Source organism: Phalangium opilio, unplaced genomic scaffold (assembly GCF_054372755.1).
Source record: "Phalangium opilio isolate 3A_F unplaced genomic scaffold, DU_Popi_V2 ptg000056l_1, whole genome shotgun sequence".
NCBI classification, from domain to species: Eukaryota; Metazoa; Arthropoda; class Arachnida; order Opiliones; family Phalangiidae; genus Phalangium; species Phalangium opilio.
The window spans coordinates 4217219-4229705 of record NW_028324175.1 but is presented as its reverse complement, the minus strand read 5'-3'; the positions used below and the strand labels follow the sequence as shown (position 1 = coordinate 4229705).

Sequence of the window (12487 nt, the reverse complement as noted above, 5' to 3'; positions counted from 1 at the left end):
ATACAGATGATTTGAAACACTATCGTAATTCCTAGTGTCTCGAATCTCTACGTTCCTGTCCATTATGAACAGTGCTGAGAGAATGATACATCAGAAAGAGCCATTCAAATCGAATTGCCGAAAATATTATCCATATTTTCATTTCATATAACTGAGAAAACAAATTATTATGGTTCTGAGAGGAGCTTCCCATTTTGGTTGTTGTTCTCAAAAATATATCGCAATGCACGGGCCTCGATAGATATTGGAGGCAATGAAGGAAATATATCACAATGCATGGGCCTTGATAGATACAGGAGGCAATGTAGGAAATATAACGCAATGCACGGGCCTTGATAGATATAGGAGGCAATGATTTAACGACTTCGGTACTTGGGTTTATCTTTAATATTTAAATAAATATAATTATTTTTAATTATTTTAATCGCCAGTAAATAACTTTAAAAATAGTTAAATCGTTTAAAATAAAGTTGTTCATAATATCTTTCGAATCTTTGCTAATATTGACGTTTAAAGTGAAGGGTACCCTTCTTGCCCGCTTTCTTCAAATTTTGGGGTATATATACGATCCGTTTCCATTATAATAATAGATAAAAACGCATTCGCGTGAACCTTTGGTGGAAGCCCTGCCATTGGGTGGCTAGACGTTTCTCGTAACCCTAGCTGATCGCCGCGTATATCTTAAAACCAAATAATAGATAAAAACGCATTCGCGTGAACCGATGGTGGAAGCCCTGCCATTGGGAGGCTAGACGTTTCTCGTAACCCTAGCCGCTCGCCGCGTATATCTTGAAACCAAACGATGACGGTGGAAAAGAAGCCAGAATGTACTGACCGGCGTCCATGTGGAATGGACAAAAGACCTGAAGATGGTGGTGCATAGAAGCTGGTGTCAATGTGGAATTGACGAAGAACAGAAGATGGTGGTGCATAGAAGCTGGTGTCAATGTGGAACTGACGAAGAACAGAAGATGGTAGTGTATAGAAGCTGGTGTCAATGTGGAATTGACGACGAGCAGAAGATGGTGGTGCATAGAAGCTGGAGTCAAGGTGAAATTGACGAAGAACAGAAGTTGGTGGTGCTTGGAAGCAAGCACGTACAGACTAGTGTCCATGTGGGATGGACAAAGACTAGCAGATTGTGGTCCTTAGAAGCCAGTTAGTAAAGACTGGTGTTGGTAGATGAATGACCAAATTTCCGTGAACCGCGAACGCGTTCCGGAAATCGGGTATTTGTTTGCTCCGATTTGTAAACTGCGAACGCGGTCACGTGGGGTCTGACAGACAGACAGACAGACACACAGACAGACACGGCCGGTGTAATACCTCTCCGTGACATACGTCACTCGGAGAGGTAAAAACAGTGGGTTTTTTGATAAATAGGCGAACATTGAAAGCGACTCAATGATGAATTAAATCTTAAATCAATTTTCAGATCTTCAAGTTCCCGCGGCTTACTTTTAAAACTATATATTTTCAGATGATTTCCTTACATTTTCCCATAATATTTTTAAGCCTATAACAAAAGAACGTTATAAATGGCAACGATTTTAAGGATATGATTTGTCATGAACAAAGTCGATTCTTCAAGAAATACGTATTCCTGGTATTTCTCGTAAAGCGGAACACCGCGCTTAAACCAGTTGCATGATTGCAGTTTTCGTCAACCCGAGAAATAAACTTCCTAACGTTTTAGTCCATATTTAAATTCCCTAGCCTAATTATTACTATTTAATTAATTCAAGGTATCCTGGATATAATTTGCATTCCAATTAGGAATCTTCCGCCTTTTTGAAATGACTGTCACGTCTCGTGGAAGAATTTCCTAACACGAGAGAAAATCACAAATGAATATTCGATGAGAAGTAGTTCCCCCCCAAACCCCTCAACTTTCGCAGTTTATATTTCATTGCGACATAAGATTTCGGGCTACATTCTGTATAGAGGGAGCGGGGTACTTTTCCACTTGTAAAGCGTCTTTTCAAAAATCTACCTGGTAAACAACCATGCAGTAAAGGGAATACCACCACCCCTATTTTAATCTTATCCCGGACCTTGACTGACTTATTACATTCAGTCTCTCTCTATCTTGTTTTCGGCGCCACGCGCTGGCTGATGCTGCTGGGGGTTCGCCCCTGAAAAACCCGGGGGAGGTTTAAATTATCCATTTTGTGTATGATGGGAGGAGGGGCCCGTCTGGGGATGACCACCACGGAGGCGTAGTGACGAGCCCCTCGGGTTTTACCCTTCACAAAGACCTTTGACTAAACTAGATTGCAATCTCTTCTCAAAACATTTCTTTCTTTTTTTTTCAAAGCGAGGGGTCGGATACGCGATAGAGAGCGGGTCTCGCGAGAAATTGCCAACCTTGGAAAAATTAAGACGGGCTAACAATGGGAGACGGGTAGAGGAGTGGTACGTTTCGGGTAAAATCGGTGTCCCAACAATAAACAGCTTCAAAGTGACCGGTGTAATGGAAAACCACATTCCATTATTTTCATAGAACCGAGTAATCCTCCAGAATCAGTCAGATCGCCGGTACTTTCTTTGGCGACTTGGTACGCGAGTGGCTACGTGATCGTCAGATTGCTCCCAAGCCCTTCGCGGCACTTATAATTTCAGTTAGTACCAATTTTAATATCTTTGTTGATATCAAGAAGTATCGTGGGTCAAAGGTTGGACGCCGTATTACGCCGCCCATCCATCTTATAATCAGTAATTAAGGTTTATTTGGATTTGGCTTAATTACGGTTGGCTGTTATTGCCACAAAAGAGCGCCTAAGGCCTTCAAGGTTTATTCCTCCTAGAACTTTTTCTTATATTATCTTTTATATGATTATATTCAAAATTTAAAAAGATTTAAGAAATGTAGTTCGAAAGTTGAAGCTGACGTAACGCGCGCGCCATACTTCTCGTTCGAGATATTTACTTTTAACGTTGAATTTAAAGCGAAACTTTAGTTATTTACGTCGAATGATTGACTTCTGACAGACAAAAGAATTTTCGCTTTTGGCAAAAAGTATGACGAAATTAGTAATTACGTTTAAACGTAGTTTGCATTTTTTGCAAGGCGTTTCGAAGTTCGAACCCTCTCCCCGAATCTCTTTCTCTCCCAAAAATATTACAAGTTCAGTTTCGATTGAGAGCTTGGAGAGAAAGCGTCTTGACACTCGACGTAATCTTCCCGCAGTCTAAGGTAAGGCCTTCGGTCAGGCGCTGCCATTACCCTAGTACAAAAACCGAGAAACGCGTCAACGCGGTGGTAAAAATGTCGAAATCAATTGATGAAAACGCGGTAAAAGATACATTTCCAAAATGATGAAAGTTCTTTTCGAAATTTCAACTTAAGAATAACGTCGAGGAATCCGAGCAACTGGCTTTTTCCGAGTAGTATCATGTCCTGCGCGAGGAACTCTCCGTATTTCTTAATGGCGATTAACCATAATATAAATAATTATTAGTTAATTAATTAATCGCCTTTCCTAGTCACGGCTCCGCTTGGTTTCGCTATGGACGGACAGAGGCAAGGAGTACTAGATTTTTATGACAACAAAAAAAAAAATGCTAGAATATTTTCCCATCATTTTACTCCTGATGATTATGAAACAGACCTGAAAGCCGACTTTATGTATATTAAACAAGAGAAAACACTGTTAAATTTGTGATTATAATGTTCCTAATTTCAACTCGAGAAAAAAAGCATGTTCTATTCTTTCTCCCTATAATAGATACTTAAAAATTAGCATTTGAAATTAAAATATTTCTAAATTTGTCAAGTTTGAATTATTTTAATTTTATACTATTTATATACTACCAAAATCACAATCCTCTTAGCCTTATCACAGCTAACGGAGTTTAGAGACAGATAAAATTGCCAACATAATAATACCACCAAAAAATATACAGTACGTCACTGGTTACTAGCAGCGCACGTCACTGGCTACTAGCTGTATGATTTCTAAAGTTTCTCTCTTTCATTCGGCGAATGCGCCCCCGTTGGGGGGAGCTCACCTTTTGGCAATTTATTCGATAGGCATGGTCCTCTTTCTGTTCCAGATATATTTGGTTACAATATCTCCATAGCTAAAATTGCCCATAGTTAATATGAGGCAATTATCACATTGTACCTTTAACCAACAGAATCATGTACAGTGTATACAATTATTGCCTATCCTAATTCAGTGTTTTTAGCCACGTCGTGTACCCTAGCACACGCAATTTTTGACGTAAGCAAAGCATCTTCTCTAGGGAATTGTTCCCTTTTTTTATTTTTTTGACCTTTAGCTTTACGTTTTAGAAAAGGTGGCCTAATTAGTTTGAGCCCTCTTTCGTTACAAAGATCTTCAATAGCGAACCCCTTGTCTACAATTATGGCGTCTGCGTATGGTATGCATCGTTCTAGGACCCCGCATTCTTCAGTTATTTGTTTATCAGTTGACTTTCCCCCATATGCTCTGCTCACCATGGTGATCACACCGGATGGAGATACACAAACGCGTACTTTTACAGTATTGGTCCCTTTGTAGTGAGAATAAGTCTTGATCTTGCATTTTAAACACTTGGGTTTTTCAACAGATACCTCGGTGCAATCTAATACCACTCTTGTATCAGTGTATTCTTTAAAGCAATGCGGCATAGCTTCCACAATTTCTTCTTTCTCTAGCCATGTAACTGATGACTCCAAGACAGTCGCTAACTTGCATAATGTTTGTTTGAAATAACTAGAAGTTATCTGCTGGCTTAGACCAAGAAGAGAGCGGAATATGAAATACCAAGTTTAAGTTTCATTAGTGTAAGTAAAATTCCGTCAGCTACAGGTAGTGGACTTTTACTAGGATATTCTTCACTAACAATTTTAACTATTTCATTAAAAAGTTCCATTGACTGAATTCCAGTCAAAGCTACTACAGTTTGTTGTTTCAAAATTCCGCAACTAGCTGACACTTTACATTTATGTTCTTCTAATGTGTTCACCATAATTCCTTTTTCTAAGGAACTGTTATCAGTGTCACAAATTTCAGGTGTGTCTCGTAGTCGAGTACTGTTTCCATTTTCTTCACTTTCAGTTATGTCATCGGGTTGGTTATTAACACCAATTTGCTCTACTTGATGATCATGATCCGCAAACAAATGATTTTTCAAATTCTCACCATCATCTGAACTCATTCCCCCGTTTTTATTTTTCAAAGAGTTCTGTCATGTTTACGAATAGGCAGATTCTGGGATGGAATTGCCAAAGGTCTTAGGCGCGGTGGGTATTTGAACTGATCTGTTAAAGAATTGTAGAATTAAAACTACTACAAATTTTATTACTCCAGCAAGTGTCTTACCTCTATGTTCTTGCGGAATTGTTTTATAATCGTCTTTTTTAAAGTGAGAAGAGCAAACAACCATGGTATTACCACGGAGCTTCTATTTACAGGGAGAGGAAACTTCATCCCCCTCTAGTAATGTAAACGCTCTTAGGAAACGTAGACACTATTTGTCCATAAAAAGGGGCACATATTTAACCCCCCTCGGTTTTCGCTGGCAAAAAAGGGAGCCTATGTAAACAACGAAGATGGCCTCCTTCACTAGTTCGTTGAAAGGCATAAGCCTTGGTGTTTTAAAGGTTTAATTTTTAAATTTTGAATGGACTGCGATTCCAGGCTAATAGTTTGCACTAGAGGGAATGAGGAGAAATGTGTATACCGTAGCTACAGAAGCGATTCACGGTACAAATCATCATTTAATGGCAAGGAATTGAAGTTCCACCAAGAAAATGACGTCAGACTTTGTTTACATGGGCTCGGGGTGCGCGCGAGGAGCGAAAGCGTTGCGTTTCCCCCCTAGCAGAAGGGCTAGGGGGGAAAGTCCGAGTTTCCTCTCCCTGTAAATAGAAGCTCCATGATTTATCTAACTTTTAAAGATTTAAAACATTCTCCAGTTATTTTGCCAACTTTAGTAGATTTATTAAAGTACCGCCAAATATTAGTGGTTGATTTTCCCATAATTTGTGACTTTAAACAGGGTTAACAAACTTAATAACATTAACAACATAACACCTCGTTTCCATTACAATGACGCAGATGATCACTATCCTTTATGCCTGATAATTTTAGTTTCACTTGGGTCTCTTAACGGTTAGGTCTCGACCATAGATATATATACGGGTCTAACTATGGCTTCCCCTCACAGTCAATCAGATATTTGTGTGGGGTCTATGGCCTCTTAAAGATTCCAAGTACTAAATCTATGTATTCCTGCAGGAACTGATTGATTACCGATTATTAAAATGCCGAAGAATTGAAAATAGTAAACTACTTGTTCAATTAATATGTATTAAAAATACCCCACTTAAAAAATTTAATTATGAAACGATTGCTCTAGATGTTTTGGGTACTGTTGACTATGTTGATGATGATCAAAACATAGTCTTCCGAACATGTGATAATGAAAAGAAGCAATTAATTTTACAAATGTTAACGTATTAAACCTTATAATTTTTACAACAATCTCTCTAAACTTTTACTAAGCATTCGTAATAATATAGGGAACATGCAACCCAGAACGTGCCTTACAAGTAGCGTTAAAAGTGTAAGTATATATTTTCATCACTTGTATAAACTAATAAATAAAAAAAATAACATTTTAACAGGCAGAATGATGTGGCTGGAATAGATATAAATATGGGATGTCCTAAAGAATTCTCAAAGTAAAAAATTAATTAAAAAAAAAAACAAATAACATTAAATAACAATACTTAAATATTTTAGGGTGGTATGGGAGCTGCTTTGCTAAAAAATCCTGAAAAAGTAGAAAAGATTTTGACCACTCTTGTTAAAAATACCAAGATGCCAATAACTTGCAAAATCCGGTTGCTTCCTTGTGTATGTTAAATTTAAATAGATACTGAAGTCAATTTTACTTATATAATGATCATTTTTAGTTAGAAGAAACTATGAATCCTATGAAAAACATTAACATGTACAAAAATGGGCCAAGCCTCGCTCGTGCCCTCTCCGCCGTAAAACGTTCTGAGATCCCATGTAGAGCCAAGCCTGCCTTATGTTCTTATTCAATCGCCAATAGAACAATTATGTCATAAATTAAGTCCTTTTCCTAATTAATAACCAATATTCTTTAACTCTATCATTATTATACATCTTTGTTCGTATCAAAAATATCGTGACTTGGCAATCGCAAGTAAGTAATATTAAAAGGAAGTCGAGGGGATATTCACTAAATCGTTGCCGATTTTAAAATAATCGAAGGGATATTCACTAAATCGTTTATGGTCGAGGGGATATTCACTAAATCGTTTATGGTCGAGGGGATATTCACTAAATCGTTTATGGTCGAGGCGATATGTACAAGTTTATAAGGCGAGTTATGCATAACCTTATGTACACGTTTATAAGGTAATTACCTGCGCTTGCCAAGTCACGATATTTTTGATACGAACAAAGATGTATAATAATGATAGAGTCAAAGAATATTGGTTATTAATTAGGAAAAGGACTTAATTTATGACATAATTGTTCTATTGGCGATTGAATAAGAACATAAGGCAGGCTTGGCTCTACATGGGATCTCAGAACGTTTTACGGCGGAGAGGGCACGAGCGAGGCTTGGCCCATTTTTGTACATGTTAATGTTTTTCATAGGATCTCACTTCTTTTTGTAGATCCTCTCGTTATACTTCGGTAGTTATATGAAAACAAGACCCTCTCGTGGTACTTCGTTTGCTAATATAATCGCTAACGTTTGTCCATATTTACGCTGAATTACCCCTTTCGACCCGCAGAGAACATGCAATAACGATTGTACGCGATATCCTAATATAAGAATGTAGCATCAGTTACGACACATTTCTTTTAAACTACTACTCCTATTAGATTTAATATATATTTAACTTTCGGTTAACTTTGGACCATTACGTCCTTTCATCAAGAACACACACTATTTCTGTTGAAAAGACGGCAGCGCCATCTAGTTTTAAAATAAAGAACTAAAGAACAATTTTATAAAAATTTCGGGATGTTTTAATTTTTCTGTGCTTTATAAAATAAATGAAAACTAAATCATGAATTTTAAGTTTCTATCTCCCCTAAAAGTACCTTAGAATTTTGATGATCGGTGAGTGAGTGAGTGAGTGACAAAATAAGGTAAATTTCACCTGCGATATTTCGAAAAGTATATAGGGTAGGAACTTGAAATTTGGAAACTATAGCTAGGATTGACAGTCCTCGCGGCAAGCAAAATTTCAGACTTCTAACTGAACCCATCACGAAGTTACAGTGGGCTTAAAAGTGCCACGAGTTGCTTCGAGAAAAGGATGTCAGTGCTCGACTTGGCTGGGAGCACGGCAGGGAGCACTGCCGTGCTCCCAGAACTAGCCAAGGTCATTGAAAGCACGGCTGTTTCCGCTATAGCCATTCATGGGCGAAGAAAAGAAGAGAGACCTCAACACAAGAACAGAAATGAAGAAATTAAACAAATAGCCCAAATGTTAAAAATCCCGGTGATAGCAAAGTATAGAAAAAAAATTCAATTTTAAATTTTTAATGCAAACTTTGAAACTTTAACCCATTTGTTTAAATAAAATTAGTGGTGGTTCCGGTGAAATTTATTGTTACAATGATATTGAAGAGTTTAAAGAGAGGTGTGGAGCTTCTTCCGTGATGCTTGCCAGACAAATTGAAAAAATTGTTCCATTTTGAGACCAGAAGGGAAAATAGCATTGGATGAATTAATTGTTGCTTATTTAAAATTGGTATTACAATTAATTAATTAAAATAATTAAATTATAATTTATTGAAAGGCGTGTTACTTTCTAGGCTATAGATTATGATAACCATTTTCACAATACAAAATATTGCATTCAACAAATGTTGGGTTCACTACAAGAGTCTGAACGTGGAAAAAAGCTCTTGGCCTCTCAAAGAATGGAGGAAATATGGTAAATATAATTTAAAATTTGATTTGTTATTTGTTTTTTAAACTTTACAACAATTTTAGTGAACTATGGGGCGTGTTAGACTATTACGAAGAATACCAAAAGAATTTAAAGCTTAAAGCTCACAGCTTTCAAAATAATAGGAAACGTAAAGAAAGTATAGATGGAAATGGTAATGAAGATGAACCACCAGAAGTCTCATTAAAGAAAATGAAAACTGAAGACGGTGAAACGTGGATTATGAAAGCCAGATATATCAAGTAAAATAATTTTAATCCGTTTTTAATTGCATTTGAATTGACTGACTATATTTTTTGCGTAAAAAGATCAATGTTTCCAATGGAAGAATTACTTAAAACAATTTTGTTAAATTGGACGCGACAAAATAACAAAAAGCAACCTTTTTATAAGACTGTAGATATAATTTTTATTATTAAGTTAATTACAAAGATAATTAAGTATTAATATTCCTTAGTGGCCAATGGAGAAAATGTTTTCATCTATGCGGTTATAGTTGGAGGCCAAAAATACTCCAGTTCATTTTAGTAAGTGCATGGTTATTTAATATTATATAAACAATTTAACATCTTTGTTTTTCATAGTGAAAAGAACAAGAAATTTGAGGAACAAAGTGCAGCCTTGGTCGCTGCTTTTGCATTGGGGTTAATTGAAAAAGACAAAATAGTTGGTTCTGCTACGGGTTTGTTAGGACATGAAGTGTAAATGTAACAAAAATGTTATTTGATAAATCACAATGGTTAAGAAGCGTTAATTATTTTGTTCAAATTTAACATTAAAGGCGGGTAGAGTCCACCATGTGTTAATTTGCTCCGCAGTCTCTTTACATCTCTGTTCAATAAGGGGTATTTCATTTAAGAATTCTTTAATAACTGGTACACATTGAGCCATTTCACGGTTCAAGTCTTTCAAACGTTTCTGATAGTCTTCTACAAATTGTCGTTGCTTTGCTTGAAAATTCTTCATTTCATTAATTATTTGCACTTGTTGCGGACAAATGTCTCCATTGATTGCGTACATCTGTTTTTCATTAATGGCGCGTTTCATAAGGTAGTCAAAGCTTTGAACTCGAGAAACATTAAATATGTCTTTAATTTGGGACAAAAACGGATTTCGTTCAATTAAAGAGAGGTTCGTCTTTGTGTAAGGGACAACTTTATCTTTAATTTTTAGACGGGATAAATTTTCGATATCCAGTTCACAGAACATGTGAAATCCTAGTGCCATTTTCTCCTTCCATATTTCGATAGATGTTAAGTTATTGCAAAGATTCATTTGTGTAAACATTAATCTCGCATCTTTTCGATTTTGGAAGCGTAGAACTATTTCAGCTTTCATTTTCGCATTCGTAGACAACGCGGACAATATTGAAATATGCTTTTGTCGAATCAATCGTTCAGTTTCCTCAATAATTTCCAATTTTTCATTCAAACTTGGGTTAAATTCTGAAGTTTCAATGAGATTTATTTCTTTGCGAATTGCGCTTAACTTTGTCTCCGCGTTTTTTAAGCCTATTTCGGATTTTAATAAATCAGAGATCATCTGACGTTTGGAACTATCTGAGATTAAGGCGGCCATTTTTTCTTCAAGGTTTTTCCTCCTCAAAAGTAAGGTTTCAATCTGATTACGAATCATTCTGTATTCAGAATCAATTGCTGCGTGTTTACAACGCAAAGTATGAAAGTGGTGTTGCTTACACTTGTCCTCAATTTCGTGAATTAAATCGCCTTTCCCATCCCCCATTGAAGCTGCCCTTTCACCCAGATCACTCATTTGTCCTCTGATGGAAAATGCATTTCTTAATTTGGTTACATCATTAGTCGCTTCTTGGGCTCGATGGCTTAAGCATTTCATTATGGTCTTCAAGGAGATGTTTTTCTTTAAGTCAATTATTTGTGCCGTGAGAATTCTTTTATTGAAGGATTCTTCTTCGGTATTAAGCTTTCCAATAGAATGATCATAGCAAAGAGAATAAACATTCTTTTCAATCTCCATCATTAAATTTGTGGCTAAAATTTTCCGTTTTTGTACTTTTTGACACGTGCTTGCGATTGAAAAGGATTCATCGACTATTTCGTCAGGTTTTTTCAATAACTCAAAACTCTCCCGAAGATGATTGTTAACTCGCGTAAAATGTAAGGCCTTAGACTTGGTTTCTTCGGATTTGGACTCTAACATTACAGTCACGCGTTGAAGGTGGGTTATTTGGTTTAAATCTTTGTCAATCTTAGATTGAAGGGTAGTTGCTGTCTTTTGCAACTCCTCAACATTAGATATTTCTCGCATTAACTCTAAATCAAGAGCCTTGGAATGTTCATTCAATTCTGACAGTTTCTTTAAAGCTTTACTAGTACAGGCGTTAATTGGACCATCTGTTTTGACTCGTTTTACGTTGTTTATTACATTTTCCCACAATTTCCCATTTACGCCTTTACTTAAATTTTGAAATACCTTGCACGCACTCGCAACAACAGGTCGAGTTGCTTCTTCCGAATATTCAAGTTCATCAAAAGCCCACTGTCCTATTTTTAGGGCTAAAGCCTCGCGAGATTCCTTCTGCGGATCTCCCTTTAAAGGTTTTCTCCGCGACATTCTAGATTAATTAAATATTTAATTGAAACTAAATGTTAACTTCAATTGAGAATAGACAACACTATCCAAGGTTGATCGTGACAGTTGACATTTTGAAAATATTAGGCGCGGAATAGGCGGGAAATCTCTTGAATGTGATTGGCTAAATAGATCAGGTGAACCAGTTCAGGCACTGGAGTCCGTGACCGGCGAAAAAAAACCATTGAGTTGAGAAAATTACCCCTAGAATAGTCTTCCATCCTAGGATATAAGACCCAAGCAAAAGCGTATAGAAAACCATAAAGTGAAGGTCAGTAACTTATCTTAGGCTTTGGCTTTGGTTAACATGTAAAATGAGAAGCTCGCGGGATCTAAGTAAGCTCCTCCGATTAAACAACCAATCACCTTCCACTTGCATTACCTCATCCGAATCGTAGGCAGACGTCATACTCAAGCAAGAAATAGTTTTGCGACGCTAGCGGCGCCGGCTACTTCAGGGCAAAAATAGAAACTCTAAAATATCGTCTGCTTTTTTTAAACAACCCCGGAACGGGAGTCGGGAGCGCTTCGGGTCTTCGCCTCTTCGGTCACCGCGTTAACGCCACGGCACGCTAAGTCAGGCGGCAAGGCCTAAAGTACCCAGACCTTTTTCCTAACTTCCCAAGGTGATAATTTAATTGCTATATAAATATTATATAAAAAAGACTTGGTTTGCCCAAGCCTTAAAAACAAAAGGATAAGAGTTTTTCCAGTTGTCTGAAGCGCGGATATTTTTTCTATTGAATTTTAAAGACAATCCGTATTTTACTACTCTTTAGAATTTAATTCAATCACCTGATTTTACTGCTAATGGACTAGTTTCCTAAAAATTAATTGAAATAAAAAAATTACTTATCTCAGATTTTTCAACAACAATTCCATTTTCCTGAAACATTTTATCATGAATTTTCTTTTCTTTTC

General features: G+C 36.8%; 1 long non-coding RNA gene and 1 pseudogene across 2 annotated transcripts; both read left to right on the top strand.

The window, feature by feature from the left end:
* Nucleotides 1-5894: 5894 nt before the first annotated feature.
* Nucleotides 5895-6880, top strand: LOC149668064 (uncharacterized). Its single transcript, XR_016367930.1, has 5 exons — nt 5895-6294; nt 6370-6466; nt 6533-6576; nt 6638-6694; nt 6756-6880. It is a non-coding gene; the product is annotated as an uncharacterized LOC149668064 (long non-coding RNA).
* Nucleotides 6881-8163: 1283 nt separating this feature from the next.
* LOC149668063 (tRNA-dihydrouridine(20) synthase [NAD(P)+]-like) lies at nt 8164-9703 on the top strand (annotated as a pseudogene). Its single transcript, XR_016367929.1, has 7 exons — nt 8164-8514; nt 8591-8755; nt 8820-8941; nt 9001-9198; nt 9265-9352; nt 9414-9483; nt 9541-9703. The product of XR_016367929.1 is annotated as a tRNA-dihydrouridine(20) synthase [NAD(P)+]-like (transcript).
* Nucleotides 9704-12487: the final 2784 nt, after the last annotated feature.